This window comes from Pongo abelii, chromosome 5, assembly GCF_028885655.2.
Source record: "Pongo abelii isolate AG06213 chromosome 5, NHGRI_mPonAbe1-v2.0_pri, whole genome shotgun sequence".
Lineage (NCBI taxonomy): Eukaryota > Metazoa > Chordata > Mammalia > Primates > Hominidae > Pongo > Pongo abelii.
The window spans coordinates 114533464-114541338 of record NC_071990.2 but is presented as its reverse complement, the minus strand read 5'-3'; the positions used below and the strand labels follow the sequence as shown (position 1 = coordinate 114541338).

At 35.6% G+C, this 7875-nt stretch overlaps 1 pseudogene; it reads right to left on the bottom strand.

Annotated features, from left to right (window-relative positions):
- Positions 1 to 443: 443 nt before the first annotated feature.
- LOC112133822 (ATP synthase F(0) complex subunit C1, mitochondrial-like) lies at positions 444 to 835 on the bottom strand (annotated as a pseudogene).
- Between the last annotated feature and the right edge of the window lie 7040 nt (positions 836 to 7875).

The window sequence follows — 7875 nt, the reverse complement described above, 5'->3', positions numbered from 1 at the left end:
GGTCCATAAAGTAGATTTTTCTTGCGTAATACAAAATTTATAAATCAAATTTATAAATTTTTCCTTTTGTAGTTTATGGGTTATTTCCAGTCAATTTGAATGGTCCTTACCTCTGTAGAGGTATAAAGAGGTAAAATTTTCTTTTAGTATTCTTGTGCTTTAACGTTTTTCATATTCAAGTTATGGTGTGTTAGGTATTGAACCTGATGTACAGTGGGAAGGACATAATCATCTCAGTATCATTTATTGAATTCCTACATTTAGTATAAAATGAATTACTATTTGTGTTTCAGTCTATTTCAGGACCTTCTATTTTTGTTGCTTTTTTTTTCTTTAATAGCTTAGAGGAGCATGGTGTTTAACAGTAAAGCTTAAAACACCCCAGCACTGGGCATGGCCTGGAGTTGAAGTAGCAAGGATGGGTAAGCGACCTCCATGAAGCTTCACATGGCAAAGTGGATGAGGAAGGTGACCATCAAACAGAAAAGACCCATGGCCTCAGTCACAGCAAACTCCAGAATGGCACAGGAAAAGAGCTGCTGCTTTGGAGATGGGTCCTGGCATAGCCCATCATCCAGCAACCAAACACTCTTCCAGTGCTGTACCCTGAACCAGCCACACCAACTGTAGTGGCCTTAGCACCAATAAACTTGCCACTGTGTCAATGCCCCAGGAGAAAATGCGGGTATAGAATTCCCGTCTGGCCACCTGGAGTGGGGAGCTGCTGTAGGAAGGCTGTTGAGATGATCTTCAGCCTACTCAGGAAGGAGGCAGATAGAGGCCTGATTAGACCTCTGGTAAAAGAGTGGATCAGAGCTGGAGAAATAAGTAGCATCTCGGTGTTTGCATCGGTTCAACATGCACTCCCACTGCCCTGCTGCCCTGTGCGGCCCCCAGCACTCACCACTCTCCCATTAGTCTTTCTTTGCCTATGTGTCAGTATGCAGCTGTTTAAAATAGTAAATCTTTCTAACCTATTTAAATATTTAGTTGGCTTAGTATCTGCTCATCGTTTTTCACTTTCAGAGCTTTACTGGCCGCTCGTCTAACTTTTTATGTAAACTTTAAAATCATCGTGTCTGGTCACTCTCTCCACAAAAAGGTGATATTTTTATTAGTATGTCATTAAATTTAGAAATTAACTTTTCGAGAATCCATATCTTTACAATGCAAGGGCATCCTGTCCAAGAACACAATGTGTCTTTCTATTTGCTTAAATCTACTTTGGGGTCTTTCAAAGCTTTAAAATATTGATTCATATAGGTGTTATTCAGTCTTGTTAGGTTTATTTCTAAGCATTTTTCTTTTTCTGTTGCTTTTGTAAATAAGGGATAGTGTCATTTTGGGTTTTCCAAGCATACAGTCATATATCTACAAATAGATATTATATTAGATTCTTTGTATGTTGAAAACCAAATTATTTTAAAAATTGTATACTTGTAAATTCTTTCTCTTTGCATTATTGATTAGTGTCTCTAGTAGAATATTAAATAATAGGTTAAGGAAATCTTTGTCTTATTTCTAACCTGTAGTAGATTATACACAAATGAGCTGGTTTAATAGTATTTAAGAATACCTTTGCATCTGATGCTAGAGTTTGAAGCCCACAAAGAAGGAAGTTAGGAAGGGAAGATGGATGTAAAGAAGAGAGCGAGGACAAGCTAGAACTAACAAGCATGATCTGGGACTCATGAGGATGGATTAAAACACATGCCAATTCTCAGGAGGTGCCGGAAGCCGTCACCTCACAGCTAAACAGATAACTGCCCAGGAGTCAGAGAAGCTGAAGGGCAATCCAGGGGAAGGTGGAGCAGTTGCAGTATTGGCTACTGTCCCATGCCAATGCAATGAGCTAGCATACCAGCACAACACGTATGAACTACAGAATGGCTGTTGCTCCATTTCTGCCCTCCAAATATTACACAAGAATCTCTCTGTGACCCACCTTAACTGGAAACCTACAGGGAAGAGAAGTTTGGGAAATCAGTTCATTTAGACAAAGCTAGTAGTACATTATAAAGTGACTATACTAATTTAATGGGCCCGTTCAAACATTTTGTTTCATTAAGCATGCCGCTTACTACTTCCTACTTTTTAAAAAACAGATAAGAATTGTTCATTTTTTTGTTCAAATGTATATTTAGCATTTATTGAGATAATAATAAGCTATTTATCTTTGATCTTTTAATGTGGTGAAAATACATAAATAAATGTCAGATATTGAATCATTCTTAGATTCTTGGAATAAACTCCATTTTTCATGTCAATTATTCTTTTAAATGTACTACTGAATTCTGTTTGCTGATATTTTACTTAGAAGTTTTCATTTACGAAGCTAACAAATGAAATTTTTCTACAGATTTTCTATCTTTTCTGGGGTACATTTTAGTAAATTTTATTTAGGTTTTCAAAACTTTTATATAGAGTTTGCCAAAGGAATCTTATATTTATCTCCTAATATTCTCTATTTCTACAGTTATTTTCCTCTTATTTCTTATTTTATTTATAGTTTTGCCCCTCCACATCTTTTTTTGACTTAAGTTATCTGGGAGTTTTTGTTGTTTTCCTCCATTTTTGGTTGATTTTCCAATAAGCCTGCTTGAGATTTACCTGTTAGTTCCATGATTTTTATATTTTCTGTTTTTTTGTTGCTTCCTTTATCTTTCATAACTTAGTCCCTCCTCTGCTTTCTTTTCATTTTTTCAACCTTTATAGATTGAATTTTTCTTGACTTTTTATTGTTTTATTTTTTAATTTTTATTTTAGGTGTGGGGGTACAAGTGAAGGTTTGTTACACAGGTAAACAATGTGTCACAGGGGAGTGTTGTACATATTATTTCATCACACAAGTATGAAGCTCACCCTCAAGTAGATCCCAGTGTTTGTTGTTTCCTTTGTGTTTATAAGTTCTCATCACTTAGCTCCCACTCATAGGTGAGAATATATGGTGTTTGGTTTTCTTTTCCTATGGTAGTTTGCTAAGGATGATAGCCTCCAGCTCCATCTATGTTCCTGCAAAAGACATGATCTTGTTCTTTTTTATGGCTGCATAACATTTCATGGTGGATATGTACCACATTTTCTTTATCCATTCTATCATTGATGGGCATTTAGGTTGATTCCGTGTCTTTGCTATTGTGACTAGTGCTGCAATGAACATTAGCATGTATACGTCTTTATGGTAGAATGCTTTATATTCCTCTGGGTGTGTATACCCAGTACTGGGATTGCTGGGTAGAATGGTAGTTCTGCTTTTAACTCTTTGAAGAATTGCCATACTGCTTTCCACAATGGTTAGACTAATTTACACTCCCACCAACAGCGTATAAGTTTTCCCTTTTCTCTGCAACCTCGCTAGCGTCTGTTACTTTTGACTTTTTTAATAGTAGCCATTGGGATTGGTATGAGATGATATCTCGTGGTTTTGATTTGCATTTCTGTAATGATCAGTGATACTGAACTTTTTTCATACGGTTGACCACATGTATGTCTTCTTTTGAGAAGTGTCTGTTCACGTCCTTTGCTGACTTTTTAATGGGGTTGTTTGTTTTTCTCTTGTAAATTTGTTTGAGTTCTTCATAGATGCTGGATATTAGACCTTTGTCACATGCATAGTTTGAGATACCTTTTTCCCATTCTGTAGGTTGTCTGTTTACTATGTTGATAGTTTCTTTTGCTGTGCAGATGAAGAAGCTCATAAGTTTAATTAGATCCCACTTGTTAATTTTTGCTTTTCTTACGATTGCTTTTGGGGTCTTTTTCATGAAATCTTTGCCCATGCCTATGTCCAGGATAGTATTACCTAGGTTGTCTTCCAGAGTTTTTATAGTCTTGGGTTTTACATTTAAGTCTTTAATCCATCTTGAATTTATTTTTGTATACGGTATAAGGAAGGGGTCCAGCTTCAATCATCCGCATATGGCTAGCCAGTTATCCCAGCACCATTTATTGAATAGGGAGTCTTTTCCCCATTGCTTGTTTTTGTCAGCTTTGTCAAAGATGAGATGGTTGTAGATGGCAGCCTTATTGCTGAGCTCTCTATTCTGTTCTATTGGCTTGACTTTGTTTTAATTCTTTCTTTTTTCTTGAGGTAATATCTAGATTCACAAGTTTCCTTTTGAGTGTTTCTTTATTGTTTCCCATAGTTCTGTTATGTAGTGTTTTACTTATCATGTTTCCTAAAAATGCTGAGATTTTGGTTTATATTTTTTCTGAGAAAGATTTTTTCAATGTCCACGTGAAAGGGCCTTTTGGTTTTCAGTTTTTGTTATTTGTGTCTTTTGTGTGCATTGTAATTGAGGAATATTGTCTATAGTACTTATCCTTTTATAAATTATTGATGTTTTCATATGTTCTGATTTTTATTCATTTTGTAATTGTTTCACGGACTCTTAAAAAAATTCTCTATTTTCAGGATGGTGTTTGAATTTTATCAATAAGATAAACTATTTCAATTATGCAATTTAGGTTTTCTATAAATATTCTTATATTTTGTTAAGGTGATTGCTAGACACTTAAAAGCACGTGAACTAAAGACCTCTTCTATTAGTTTTTAAAAATCTATTTTCTATTTTTTCCCATAATTTGTTCCATGAATATTGATGATATGTTACTTGCTGGAATGTCATATCTCCATCTTAAATTATACTCTTCAGCATTATAAAGTGCCATTATTTACCTTGTTAATTCTTTTTTGGCTTACATTCTACTATTAAGATTTTAATCCTTGCATCTTTAGTTCTCAGTTGTCAAAGTTTGTCTATTCTTTTGTTTTTCACCTTTCTAAATCACTTTGTTTTAGGTATATTTCTTTCTAATTACTTAAATGGACACACCTTCTTGATTCTACTAACAAATAAATAATAAGTCAATTATAAGTACAATTTGTTTTTAATGGAAATATATACCAAAATGTCTCACTTCTCTGCCCCAGATGTTGTATGTGTGATACAGTGCTTCTAAAGCCTTATCATGCATTGGAATCATCTGGGGCATGTTAAAACACAGATTGCTGGGCCCCACTGCTAGAGTTTCTGATTCAGTAGGACCAGGGCAGTTCTAACAAGTTCACAGGTGATGCTAATGTTGCTGTTACGAGGATCAGATTTTGAGAACCACTGGTACGATAAAGTGGAAAGACTAATTCTATTGATCTATACCAAATTCAAAGATACTTTTGCTCTTCGAAACAACAGTAACTCGAGGAAATAAGAGTCGAGTTAATTTTGATCTACTTTGATAAGAGGAACAAAGCCAAAAAACTAATAAGGAAGGAGTGTGTTTTTGATAACCTCTAAGTTTTTTATTTTAAGAGCTTACAGTCTTCTTGTTTCTGAGGGTCTTTAGCTCAACTAGATTATAGATGTTATACTGGCAGGCAGGGCCAGTTTCATGGCCATGGGACCAGTGCAGTCACACTTGGTTCGATGCTGTTCTGTCTCTGTCTTACAATTCTTAATATCTGAACAAGAGGTCTTCACATTTTTGTTTTGCACTGGACCTCACAAATTATGTAGAAATGCCCTGTTAACAGTAACTCTATTTCACTGACATGTTCCCAGTGCCTGGAAGACTGCCTGGCATGTATTAGGTGCTAGACAAATATCTGTTCATTGGATGGATGAATACTGAACCCATGGTCTCCTAAGAAATTGGATAAATTATTTAGATATAGAACTGTGGTTCTTAAACTTTAATATGTATAAAAATCTTCTAGGCTAATTTGGTTTTGTTAAACTACAGATTCTAGGCCCCAGCCCTAAGGATCCAAAATTCAGGTGGTATGAAGTGAGGCCTGATAAAGTTGTATTTTAAAATAATTATCTTCCATAATATAGACGCTGACAGTCTTTGATCCACAGTTAAAGGAAAACCCATATCGAAACAGAACTAAATGACTTTAATCTTGGTGACCTCACCTGGTGGTTTGCATCTACCTTTCACCTCTGGGGTAAGGACAGGAGCACATTCATCTAGCTTACTCTTCCTTGTCCTCCAAAATTCAGCTCAGTAATTATTTTATCAATAAAATTTTTCTTGACATTGTATTTCCTACTTCCCTCAGTTATTCTTTGTCTCTGCTTCAATTGTTCAGTGGACATTCATCTTTTATTACGCCTCTCAGCAGTTTTTTCCCCTTCTGGCTGTAACTGCACCCTGAATTTCATCTGGGTACCATCTTTTCCCTCTCTCCCAGTTGCGGTGCTCTAAGCAGAGTTGGTTGCTCCCCTGAATCAGAGTCCAAACATGGGTATGTTTGGTCAATTAGAGCATCACATTCCCCTCATCATGGCAATTTGTTAAAGATGAGAAAATGGCCCAATTAGAACTAATGAAAAGTAATAACATTTTATTGGAAGTTCATGAAGAATAAACTTTCAGTTACACTGGAAATAAAACAGAGAAAAACTGAATTCATCTTGCCTCCATCTGGAACTTGAAAACAAGGCCAACCATTGAAAGACCGAAGGTCCCAGAGATGAAAAGATCTGGCTCTTTTGATATTACTTGAGCCCCAAATCCAACTATGAATGAAGTTAGCTCCACCGATGAGCTTGTTAGTTATAGAGGTCAATACATTTCCACTTTCCATAATCTATTTTGAGTTAGGTTTTTTATAGCCAAAAAAATCCTAACTAATATACATAGGAAAGAGTAACTGAGAAATACTCTGGCACTCATTCCACTGAATTATAACTGTGGATTCCCTTTTCCATTTTCAAACCTACTCCATATAAACCGCCCTCTGCCCTTACTATGTTGTGAGCAACTTTATAGCAAGAACTATATTCATTTAATTCCATATCCCCAGAAATTATCAAAATATATTACACATATTTGGTACAGAAATAATATTTGTCGAATGAAAGAAAAAATAAGTTAAATGTTGTATTTGCCATTGAGCTTTCTGAGCAAGGAGAGGAATTAAGATGCTTGCCATTTTTATGACTGAGCTGTGTTCTCATCCTTTCTTCTTGGATATGTTTTTCTTTATAGTGTATTTTTTTGATCATTCTCATTTTAAGCAAATCTCTTGACACTTTGTCCTTTAATTTTTATTCTTAGGGAATAGCCCCTTTCTCTTTGAGTTGTGTCACACAACCTCCTGTTTTATTACTTATTCAGTTTTTTTTGTCTTTGATTACATTATATAGTGTTTTTATTTAGTGGTTCAGAGCATTCAGGCTGTTTTCTATAAGCATTTCCACCCACTTATGAGATCTCACATGAATTAACTTCCTGACACCTGGTAACAGATATTTACTATCCATTCTTTAATGTGCATCCAAGACTGTTTCTCTACCAAACCCAGAGCACAACTGAGCAATACTGTTTCCTACAACTCTTTCCACAGATTAGGAAAATAAACAGACAATCTGCCATTCTGCAAACATTTAATTAGCAAAAATATATCAAATGGGTGTTACATGTATGATTCTAAGCTAGGTGCTGTAAAGGATACAAAGATGAAAAGCACAGGGCTCTGTGCTTTGGGAACTATGGTGGAGGAGACCAAAGTAAACATACTGCGAGACAAAGTAAAAAAAATGCTACTTAAGTGTGCAAGAACTCAGTGAAAAGCAAATGAAAGAGGAGTGATTATATTTGGCTTGGGACCAAGAGATGATTCAATCTGGACTGTGAATAATGGGTGATTACTTTAAAGGTGGGGACATGGTGCCAGTGGAAGGAATGATAAGAGTAAAGGTATGGAAGTCTCTGTCTAGATTCAATATCCCATGCTTTTGGGGGACAAATATAGCTATTAGAATAAAATGCAGAGAGGGACATGGTGGGAAGTGAGATCAGAACAGGTAGAATATTAGTTTTTCTGTTGCTGCTGTAACAAATAACCACAAACTGAGTGCCATGAAA